The sequence below is a fragment of the Oratosquilla oratoria genome, chromosome 20 (assembly GCF_046742065.1).
Source record: "Oratosquilla oratoria isolate Oo_2021 chromosome 20, ASM4674206v1, whole genome shotgun sequence".
Classification (NCBI taxonomy): Eukaryota; Metazoa; Arthropoda; class Malacostraca; order Stomatopoda; family Squillidae; genus Oratosquilla; species Oratosquilla oratoria.
The window spans coordinates 2,231,931-2,245,004 of record NC_134796.1 but is presented as its reverse complement, the minus strand read 5'-3'; the positions used below and the strand labels follow the sequence as shown (position 1 = coordinate 2,245,004).

At 34.0% G+C, this 13,074-nt stretch overlaps 2 protein-coding genes across 3 annotated transcripts in view; both read left to right on the top strand.

Moving 5' to 3' along the window:
* LOC143036372 (calcium release-activated calcium channel protein 1-like) overlaps window positions 1–6,091 on the top strand; it is a 41,717-nt gene extending 35,626 nt beyond the window's left edge. The window contains exon 6 of the mRNA XM_076203629.1: window positions 22–6,091. The gene's annotated coding sequence lies outside the window, so the exon portion shown is untranslated. The remainder of the gene's footprint in view (window positions 1–21) is intronic.
* The window catches only part of LOC143036371 (uncharacterized), a 180,563-nt gene that overhangs the window by 39,093 nt on the left and 128,396 nt on the right, over window positions 1–13,074 (top strand). The window lies entirely within an intron of this gene.

Here is a 13,074-nt window from a genome sequence, read left to right as displayed (position 1 = left end):
AGGTATCTCTTTGCTTTTCAGCTTTCTTACTGGGACCAGGAAGTGGAGTATTCTTATTTCACCCCCCCCCCTCTCGTTCTCTCTCTCTCTCTCTCTCTCTCTCTCTCTCTCTCTCTCTCTCTCTCTCTCTCTCTCTCTCTCTCTCTCTCTCTCTCTCTATATATATATATATATATATATATATATATATATATATATATATATGTATACACATATAATGGTTAATTAACCTCAGTGAAGTAAACTAAATTTGGCAAAGAGTCATTGTACTACCCATTATGATTCAGTCGTCCATGTTGTAATGAAACATTTTTAATTATTACAAGTCTAGAAGATTTTATAAGTCATCATGTTCTTTAGGTTGAAATATTGTGTACAGGTTGAAAGATTATGAAGTTGTAATTATTAATTGACAAACTGCAGCAGAATTGTTATATCTCATAAGAATTATGGGGAAGCTCCATCCCATTCTTCATCATGCCATCTGTTGTGCTTTGATTATCTTGTTGATATGTGAACTAAGCATGTGTACCATGGAGAAAATATACTTTGGCATATAATATACTTATATAATAATTTATTTGATATAGGAAGTAGGCTGTATGGTCTTAAAGAAGGTAGGATAAGTGAGGTTTACTAATCATTCTTAAAAAAAATTCTATGACAGCCTACCTTTGATATTATGTATGAGAGTGTCCTGTTGTTAAATGTTATATATTTTGAATAATATCTTGTGAGTGTTCACATCAGTTTAATGTGAGAGAAGTTAGTATAAATAAAATAACTGAAGTAAGTATTGCTGGTTGACCTTCAGAAGAGGAATGCCATGACTGATCTTACTGGAAGAATCACTCTTGTAAGTATTATTTCCAGTAATGCACAAATACTTATTTAAAGTTTTTATTTGGTGCTGCAAACAAGTCGTTTAATCTATAGGTGGTAGGAATCAATTTTGTTATTTTCTTTTTGTGGCTCTTGCCAGGTAATTTTGTTCATCTAAAGGAAACCCACCACTTTTGAAGGCTTAAGGAACTGTTATCAAGAGTAAATGGAAGTGAAAGTTATTTGTCTGTGAGGATGCTCTGGGAAAAAGCTCATTTTGTACTCCAAACATAGTAGACAGTATTTAACTAAATGCATATATTCAAGCAAGCTTTTTTCCATGTGTGTATGTATGAATGTAATATATAGTCATATGTCTCTAGAATGAAATGCTTTAAATGATAAAATGTACCTTATAATTAGTTAGTTCATATGGTGGGGAAGATGGAACTTGGGCACACAGCCCAGAGTCATGTAGGGTGTTGCAATCTTGACTCAGTGTCTATGGTGTAGAGGTGATGTTATGCGGGCTGTCGCAACAGGCTCCTTTGTTCTTTGTGCTCTGTGCTGTTTGAGTTGTGTGCATAATGGGAGAGAGAAAATGCATGAATGTGAGTCTTCTTTGTTCATTCTGTCAGTCTATTGCCCCAGTTCTCTCTTACAGGAGGTCTACAGCCCCTAAGAAACTGGCCATGGATATAGTTCAATCCTTAAGTCACTATGTGAAGAGATTTCAAGTTCTTTGTATTTTTTTTTTACATTATACAGTACAGTAATATTTTGCAGTACAATATATAAAAGAAATTTAAAAAAGAAATTGCATCATACACTTGAATATATCATACTATTAAAAGAAACACACACGCACACAGACAGTGGTGGATATCTGGAATAAATTGGATGAGGAAATAGTTAGTGCAAAAACTACAAGAGTTTAAGAACAAACTTGATGCTGAAAGATATAAAGACGTGTCACTACAAGCACAGCTCTCTTCCTGTAAAATACAACTAGGTAAATACAACTAGGTAAAAGGTAAATACACACACACACAAAAACTATATAAGAATTTAAGAACAAACTAGATGCTGAAAGATACAAAGACAGATCACTATGAGCAGAGCTCCCTTCCTGTATAATACAATTAGGTAAATACACACACACACACAATACAATAATTTAAGAGCAAATTAGATATGGCAAGATAGAGAAGACTTATTAAATTGGGATAGAAGAAAAACAAGGGGACATGAAAAGAAACTCAAAAAGGACAGTTACAGAAGAGATCTGGAAAAAAAACAGCTTTCCACACAGTGGTGGATGTCTGGAACAAATTGGACAAAACTGTAGTGTGTGCAAACACCATACATAAATTTAAAAACAAACTAGATGTTGCGAGATACAAAAACGGGACACCACAAGCATAGCTCCCCTTCCCATGTAATACAACCAGGTAAATACCACTAGGTTAAATACACACACACACACAAATGATATACATACATACATATACCAAGGCTTTTTCCCCCTTACAAGGGGGGTAGCCAAAAAGAAATGATATATGTACATACATACTGATGCAAGTATTTTCACTCATAGTAGGTTTTTGTTACTGTTTTCAGTATGGATTGTGTTCATGTAATATTTTAGATGTATTCATATTGAGTGATAAGGTAGGGTAATCTATTTAGTTTATAAAACCTTTTCACAGTGATTCATTAGTACATACATGTACCAAAGGCTTTTTCCCCCTTACAAGAGAGGTAGCTGAAGTCAAAAGTCATAAATCCACTCCCACCCATTTCATCCCCACCCAGTCCATTCTTATTCACCATTCCTCTCTCTTTTCTTGGCTCCTCCTGGATGACGGGTTTTCCTTACATCCTACCCAGTGCCCAAGGTCAGAGGCAATGCAACAAGACACAGCACATCCATAGGAAGGCCACTTCATTTAATTGGTGATCCCTCCTCTCCGTCCCCTCATGCAGAAAAAGAGAAGACGGGGAGAAATCCCTCTCGGCTGTGTCAGTATATCATTCACACATAATCACATTCATTAGTAATATATGTAAATATAGGCATTTGTAGGAATTTTTGTTTAGGGGGCAAAATTAAAGATATTATACATATAGTTAATGGGATAGGATTATATTAAGATACACTTTGACTTTCATCAAATTCAATAAGTGACAAAATGTGTAAATTGGACCAATCAGGGTAGCCAAGGAAAAATAATTCTTTCACCTCTGAAATGATGACTTTAATGGTCATGTAATTCACTACTAAATATAGTATCAGTACTACTTAAATTGGAGACTTGCAGTCAAAAATCAATCATACTCTTAATATTCTCTTATTTAAAAACTTAACAAACTTATATGTGATGATTAGTAAAGTTTCATACACACCCTGTATTTCTAGGAGGGGCAAATACTCCCCCCCCCTCTCTCTGGGTGCCCATGAATATAGATCAAGCGAAACATATTTTTTGGTAGAATTTCAGTGTTACACCATCTCCTGTGTATAATATGTTTTCATACCACCTATGGGCATACAAGTATTGTGTAAATATTTGTTCTTGCTATCAGGCCAGAATCCTTTATCACATGAAACTGAATAGATTTTGTCAGCCAGGAGCACCAATCAGCCTGTAAAGCCTATTAGAAAGATGTTAAATCAGGAAAGTTCTTTTCCCCATACTGGGAGTCAGCAGAAATCAATAAAATATTGCCCAGTATGTATACATGTGTTGACTTTAATGAATGGTACTTGCTGCAAATGTATGTTTGTATAGATATATATACATGAAATGTATGGGGGTTGTTGTGGGGGTATTATAGTGGAAGAGTGTGTATTAGTGTCCACACATGCATGTGTGTGTGTGTGTGTCTGCGTGTACATGCGTGTATGCATACGTTCATATGGAGTCACATTTCATACTGTAGTTTGATAGTCAATACTATTTTTCTAAGGGTCATCATGGTCTGTTTTGATGTTGCTTTCATGCATAAGAAAATTATTTTAGGTTACATATCCTCCTACTAGAGCTCTTGTATGCTCTTTGACTATGGATTTTACAAGGCATGTTGCGTAATTTGCAATATTCATAGTAATTATACTAATACTGACCTTTAACTTGGTGACCAAGTCTTGCATAATGGACATACATTGGGGAAAAGGAAAACATATATATATATATATATATATATATTTATATATATATATATATATATATATATATATATTTATATTTATATATATGTATATACATATATATATTTATATATATACATACATATATATATTTATATATATACATACACACACACACACCAAGATGGTGCCAACACTATCAAAATTGACATGAACAAAGATTGGAGAAATTACAACTGATAACACTAGAGCATAGAAGGGAGAGAGGCAATTTGTTGATCATCTTTAGAATTATGAAAGGAATGGAAGTTCTTGATAGAGATGACCTATTAAAATGGGACAAAAGAGAAACAAGAGGACACGCAAGGAAACTAAAGAAAGACAGTTACAGAAGAGACCTGAAAAAGAAGTTTCCCACACTGGGTAATTGACATCTAGAACAAATTGAACAGTGAAACAGTTAATGCCAGAAATATACACGAATTCAAAAGCAAACTAGATGTAGAGAGATACAAAAACGGGTGAACATGAGCATAGCTCCAGTCCTGTAACATACACAGAAAATAAGAAAGACCTGGGAGTCATTATTATGAATAATATGTCCCCTGAGAAACATATAAACAAGATTTTTGGAGAAACTTATAATTTAATAAGAACAATCAAAGTGGCATTTACATACCTGGATGAAGAAATGGTGAAGAAAATACTAGTCACTTTGATAAGACCAAGATTGGAATATGCAGTGACGATGTGTTCACTAAGTACAAAAAATATATAACAAAACTTGAACGAATACAAAGAGCAATTACAAAATTGGCACCAACACTCTCAGAACTATCATATGAAGAGAGACTAGCGAAACTTGAGCTACAGACATTAGAGCAAAGAAGAGAGAGAGGAGATTTGATAACTATATATAGAATCATGAAAGGCATAGAAACTATTGATAGAGAGGATCTAATAAAATGGGATAGTAGAAATACAAGAGGACACGGAAAGAAAATCAAGAAAGAGTTATAGAAGAGATCTAAAAAAGAACAGCTTTCCCCACAGAGTAATAGGCATTTGGAACAAGTTAGATGAGAAAGTGGTGTGTGCAAAAACAATACACAAATTTAAAAACAGTCTAGATAAAATACAACTAGGTTAATACAGCTAGGTAAATACACACAGGTCTGATTCATTACAATCAGATCTGGATAAAATCTGGAAATGGACTCAAAAGTGGAAAGTGAACTTCAATATCAAGAAGTGTAGCATAATGGAGTTTGGAAAAAGTAAAAACAGAATTTCAAAAAATGATAAAATTGGTGAAGAAGAAATAAAGAAAATGCACTCAGAAAGGGACCTTGGAGTAATAATCAGCAAAGACATGACAGATAAATATATTAACAAAATAGTTGGAGAAACCTTCAACCTATTAAGGTCAGTGAAAGTGGCATGTGATTACTTGAATGAAGAAATGATTAAAAAAAAATTATTTACATTGATTAGACCAGTGGTTCCCAAACTTTTTTTGGGCGGACCCAAATCCAGATCTGGTGAAGATGTGGCGACCCAAGCATCAAAAAGCAAATTTGAAAGTCTTCTTTTATTGAAAACACAATTGTAGGGAAGCTTTTGATTGAAATTATTTTTTTTTCTAACAAGGTCTCGCGACCCATTCTTGAACACTTCGTGACCCATGTTTGGGTCGCGACCCATAGTTTGGGAATGGCTGGATTAGACCAAAACTGGAATATGCAGTGACACTATGGACACCCAGTACTAAAAAGAATATAAGGAAACTAGAAAGAATACAGAGAGCAATGACAAAGTTGGCACCAGCTCTTTCCAAATTAACATACGAACAAAGATTATCGAAATTGGAACTACCAACACTGGAGTAGAGAAGAGAAAGAGGTGATCTACTGACTATAGAATCATGAAAGGAATGGAAATCCTTGATAGGAATGATATACTAAAAAATGGCAATGGAAAAACAAGAGGTCATGAAAAGAAACTCAAAAAGGATAACTATAGAAGAGAGCGGAAAAAAGAATAGCTTCCCACACAGAGTGCTGGATATCTGTAATAACTTATATAAAGAAACAGTGTGTGCAAATACTATTCAAGACTTTAAGAAAAAACTTAATGCTGAAAGATATAAAGACGGGTCACCACGAGCATAGCTCCCTTCCCGTGTAATACAACTAGGTACAACTAGGTAAATACACACACACATACACATTGATAAGACCAAAATTGGAGTATGCTGCAACACTATGGACACCCAGTACTAAAAAGAACATAAAGAAATTAGAAAGAATTCAAAGAGCAATGACAAAGATGGCACCAACATTCTCCAAATTGACATACGAACAAAGATTGGACAAACTCGAACTACCAACCCTGGAGCAAAGAAGAGAAAGAAGAGACCTGCTAACCATCTACAGAATTATGAAAGGGATAGAAGCCGTTGATAGAGATGACTTACTAAAGTGGGATAGAAGGAAAAACGAGGACACAAAAAGAAACTTAAAAAGGATAGTTACAGAAAAGAGCTGAAAAAGAATAGCATCCCACACAGAGTGATAGATATCTGGAACAAACTGAATGAGGAAACAGTGAGTGCAAAAACTATACAAGAATTTAAGATCAAACTGGATGCTGAAAGATACAAAAGTGGGTCACTACGAGCATAGCTCTCTTCCTGTAAAATACAACTAGGTAAATACAGCTAGGTAAACACACACACACACACACACACACACACACACACACACACACACACACACATGCATATATATATATATGCATATATATATGCATATATATATATATATATATATATATATGCATATATACACATGCATATATACATATATGTATATATATATATATGTATATATATATATATATATATATATATATATATATATATATATATATATATATATATATTTATATATATGTGTATTATGATATGTGTACAGAAAAGCCTCTTCCCCCTTATAAGAGAAGTAACCAGCCAAGGCATGCACCAACCCACCACCCATCTCACATCCAACACCCATTATATAATTATTATATAGTAAGTCCTCGTTATACGGTACATATGCGTTCCTGAAAACCTTACAGCAAATTGAAATTACTGTATACCGAACCCATTATAATATGTAATAATAGGACATGGCAGACGTACCTTCTCCCTGTTCTTTCCTCTTCAAAACACGAGCAGATACTGTATCTGTGAATTTTTCTTACCATAAATAGAATTGAGGGTAGTAATTACCAAATACCGTAACTGTGAATTTACCGGATAAAGAATTACCACATAAGGAGGACTCGCTGTATATATGTGATATATATATATAATATATATATATATATATATATATATATATATATATATATATATATATATATATATATATATATATATCACACACACATATATGTATTTATTCATGTATATATACATATGTTATAGAAGAAATCACTAGTAACAGTAATGTAATTCAAACAAGCTGAGCTGTTGCAAGCTGAAAGAAATTACATTTGTTAATATACTAGCTATAGGATGGAATGTAGCAACTTTTTTGAAATTTGACCCAATTTAGAGCAGTTCTAGAGATGTTCTTAGGACTGCATTTTGTCGAACTGTAGTATCCACAGGACCTATGTGTTATTTATTCAGTTGAAGAAGAAATTGTAAATAGAATATGCAAATGTATATTAACATATAAGGATCATTAAGATGAAATGCTTCGGCATAATATTGTGATGATTAGTTTATTTAGATCTTAGGACAATGAATTTTCCTATGTAAGTGAATGAATGTACCATGACAATGTTACTATGTGTTTTTCTTAACCTATTTAAATGTGTAATTGGGAAAACAATTTAATCTGAAGGTGCTTTATGATGATAGACATCATTTATTGGGAATACATACATATACCAAAGGCTTTTTCCCCCTTACAAGGGCGGTAGCCAAAAAACAGAGGCATAAAAACAATTCCCACTCATTCCATCCCTAATACACTCCACTCCCCTCTATCCTCTACCCTCCCTCTTATCTGGCACCTCCTGGATGACGGGTCATCCCTGTCTCTTGTCCACTGCCTTGGGTCAGAAGTAGTGTTGTAAGGTAAGAGACAGCACATCCACAGCAAGGCCGCTTCATTAAATCGGCAACCCCCCATCCCCCTATGCAGAAAAGGAGAGGACGGGGAGAAATTCCTTTGGGCTGTGTCAAATGTTTCTCACACATACTACCTTGCCCCCCCATCCCCACCCATTCCACCTCATGCATCACAACGTCATCCATATACAACCATTCTCCACAATTATTAGGAATGGAGTTTCATTATTTGTCAAATAGAGTTTCATTATTTATCAAATGGAGTTTCATTATTTATCAAAAGCAGTTTCATTATTTATCAAATGGAGTTTCATTATTTATCAAAAGGAGTTTCATTATTTATCAAATGGAGTTTCATTATTTATCAAATGGAGTTTCATTATTTATCAAATGGAGTTTCATTATTTATCAAATGGAGTTTCATTATTTATCAAAGAAGCTGCAATCCATGACCAAAAGGGCTTTCATAAACTACCAAAAAGTAAACTGGGAGAAATACTCAGAAAACATTGAGAAAGAGCTTGAACACTTGAAATAGAACTTTTTCTAACCCTGGATAAAGCTGTAAGCAAAGTAGTAGCTGCCACCCAGAAAGCAAATAAGAAACACGTATCCAAAGGGAGAATTTTTTTTTTTTTTTTTACAAAACGTACATTAAGTCCTCGTTATACAGTACATATGTGTTCCTGAAAATCTTACCGCAATTTGAAATTACCGTATACCGAACCCATTGTAACATGTAATAGGATATGGCAGACATACCTTCTCCCTGCTCTTTCCTCTTCAAAATATCTAGCAGATACCGTATCTGTGAATTTTTCTTACTGTAAATAGAATCGAGGGTAGTAGCTACCAAATACCATAACTGTGAATTTACCAGATAAAGAATTACTGTGTAAGGAGGACTCACTGAATCTCACTTAGAAAAAAAAAAAGAATAACTTTAAAAAGAAACATTCTCACTATCGATATACTAAGGGCCTTTTCCCCCATATAAATGTGGTAGCTAAGTCAAAGGCATGCACTCGTTCCACTCCCATCTACCATCCTTGTTTCCCTTTTAGCTCCTTGTGGATGAAGAGTTATCCATGTTTCCTGCCTACTGCCTGGGTTAGATGCTAATGCAGCAAGACACAGCACATCCACAGTAGGGCCACTTCACTCCCCTTCCTATCCTCTCATGCAAAAAAAAAAAAAAAAAAAAAAAGGTGAGAAATCACATTGGGCTGCATCAAAATATTGTTCATAAACAACCATTCTCTAATCGCCCCTATCCCCTGCCTACTCCATTCCTTGTTCAATAGGGATTTGCCTCATACTCAAAGCCCCTTTCACCTCATCCATCCATCTCATCCTTGATCGCCCCCTTAAGTTTACTCCATCCACCTCTGTCTTCCACACCTCTTTTGCTAATCTTCCCTCACTCGTTCTTTCCATGTGTCCAAACCATCCCAATAATATTTAAAGTCTTTTTAGAATATTAACAAAGTTAGGAAAGGAATCAGAGGTTTAGTCATAAGGACAGTCAGAAAGATGGAATGATTTTAGTGGTAGGTAAACTGAAATGAGATGATGCAGTAAGAGAAAGTTGGAAATTAAATTTCAGTAGGAAAAAGCACATGTAGATGTATGTGTGTGATTGTGTTTTATGACTACAATGATCTGACAAGTGAAGCTTACTCAGTGATGGAATGTCCAAATGTGATCTCACACCTTACTCATATTCAAATTATAATTATATGAATATGAGTCCCGGATGTATAAGCTAGATAAATTTATCGTCACAAAAATTGTCAAACGTGTGAGGTCACATCAGGACATTCTGTCACCGTTCAAGCTTTGCATGTCAGATCATGACATTTCCTTGCCTTGTCTTTTTCTCCGGGTATATATACTTTTCTTCATCTGCATACTCAGTCTTTCAGTGATCTGAACATTTATGAATCACTTGTTCATGTGATTTTTGCTACACACACACACACACAAACATTTTAATATGTATTCACAATTGAAAATACACAAAATTGTGGGATGAAGGACAGAGAGAAAGATCTCCCCAATGAAAGAAATAATTGTGACAAAGAATCAAGGGACTAAATAATAAACCTTGATGTAAAAAAATCACACAGTCTGGATGGAATTGCAAATTAGAAACTAAAGAATGTATAGATGAACTAATGGACAAAATATATAAGATAATTGATTACTCTATCAAAGGAGATGTACCACAGGATTGGAAAAATGCAAGTATTGGACCAGTATATAAAGGGGGAGATAAGGAAGACCCAACAAACTATAGACTGGTCTCCTTTACAAGCACAATAGCTAAAATATGAAAAAAATTATCAAAAGAAGATGGATTAAACATCGGGAAGAAAATAATATACTTAATCCAAAACAATTTGGCTTTAGACATGAAGATTGTGTGCCACTAGATTTGCTTTTACTTGAGGCTAATAGAAATAATCCAAGAAAGGGATGGATGAACTGATTGTGCTTTCTTGGATTTACAAAAGGCATTTGTTAAAATACCACACAAAAAGCTACTATGAGAACTTGAAATAATAGGTGTACAAGGAAATTTATTAAAATGGAAGATTTCTTGAATGGGAAAAAAAAGGGATGGTACTTGGAGACAAAAACTCAACCTGGGAAGAAATTATAAGTGGAGTCCCACAAGGTTCTGTATTAGCTTCGATAATGTTTACCATATATATATATATATATATATATATATATATATATGACATGGATGAAGGTGTAGAATGTTATATGAACTTTGCAGATGACACAAAACTACAAAAGGATTACAAAGGCGGAGCATGCCGACAGGAGACCTTTTGATCCATATCTAGGTCGGATGCAAAAAAAAAAAAAAAAAAAAAAAAAAAAAAAAAATCATATTAATAATAAATTAAAACTATAATAATGTAAAAATAACAAATAAAATACATAAATAAATGCATAGGTATAGTTGAATAACAAACAAAAAGGTAAATAGTAAATGATTATAAATTGACATATAACTAATAATAAATGAAAATCAGACAGACAAATTATAACAAAACAAAAACAAATAATATAACATAGATTATAATCATTACAGCATCTTAGGTATCTAAATGATTCTTAAAGCTTCGAACTGAACTACATTGCACTACCTGTGCAGGAAGTTTATTCCATTCATTAACTACACGGTTGGCAAAGTTGTTTCTACCTACTTCCAAATTGAATCTATTTCCGGACAGTTTGAGACCATTGTTTCTTGTCTGATTCTCATTCAATGTGAAAATTTGGTCACTTTTGATGTTGTCAATTCCCTTTAAAATCTTAAAGACCTGTATCAAGTCACCTCTGAGTCTACGCTTTTTTAGGGAAAACAGATTCATGTGCTTAAGTCGATTTTCGTATGATTTATTTTTGATATTTGGAATCAGTTTTGTGGCTCGCCGTTGTACTTTTTCCAGTCTGTCAATGTCTTTAATGAGATTCGGTGACCATACGGAAACAGCATATTCCAAATGTGGACGAACTAACGATTTATATAGCTTGTTAATGAGTGATGGACTTTTGAAATCAAAAGATCGCGCAATCAATCCCAGAATCTTATTTGCTTTCTCAGAGGCTGAAATACATTGCTTGGATGATTTGAGGTCGTTACTGATAATTACGCCGAGATCTTTTTCACTATCCACTTTTGTTAACGAATTTCCAAATAACTTGTAATCGTACTTACTGTTATTTTTACCTATGTGCATTACCTTGCATTTACTTGTGTTAAATTTCATTAGCCACTTTTCAGACCATTGCTGTAATTGATCTAAATCTTCTTGAATATCTAATTGGTTTGAGTGATCATTTGCCACTCCGCACAGTTTTGTATCATCAGCAAATTTGGAAACAGTAGATTTTAGTCCATGGTCTATATCATTTATATATACTATGAATAGAAGTGGCCCAAGAACGGAACCCTGAGGAACTCCACTTGCAACACTTTTCCATCCAGAAGTTTTTCCATTTAAAACAACTCTCTGTTTTCAACCTTTCAACCAATTACTAGTCCAACCTAATAGGCTACCACTTATTCCATGCAAAGCTAATTTAGTAAGTAGTCTTTCGTGTGGGACGGTATCAAAAGCTTTTGCAAAGTCTAGATATACTAAATCTATATTGTTTCTTTTGTCATAATTCGAGATAACTGTGTTGTAGAATTCGAGTAAGTTAGTCACGCAAGAACGTTTCCGTCTGAAACCATGCTGGCTATCATTTATCAAACGGTTACTTTCTAAATGATATTCGATATCATCTCTGATGATAGTTTCCATTATTTTTCCTACGATCGAAGTCAAACTTATAGGCCTATAGTTATTTGGTTTCTTTTTGTCACCTTTTTTGAATATGGGAGTAACGTTAGCTAGCTTCCATTCTCTTGGGACATCTCCGGATATGATGGATTTCTTGAAAATAATTTCTAATGGAACAACAATCTCATTTTTCATTTCCTTTAAGATTCTTGGATGCCAACCGTCAGGCCCTGGTGTTTTATTAACTGAGTTTGTCTATACACCTTTTAATTTTTTCTTTTGTTATATTTACCGTAGTGAGTAAGTTTACCCCAGACTTTTCACAGGTTTCAGTTTGGAATTCACTTTGAGGTGTTTCGTTTACGAATACCGAGCTAAAATAATTGTTTAAGATATTACACATTCCTTCATTTGAATATTCAAGTTGACCGTCAGCAGATAATAGTGGACCAATGTGATTCCTAACAACCTTTTTATCTCTAATGTAACTATAGAATTCTTTGGGATTCTCTTTGGATTTCTCAGCGATGTTCATTTCGTATTGTCGTTTTCTTTTTTTTATTGTCTTTTTTAAATCTCTCTGTATTGATACATAACTTTCATAGTCATTAGATGCACCCGAGCACTTATATTTCTTATACGCCTGTCTCTTTTTAGCAATACTTTTTTCA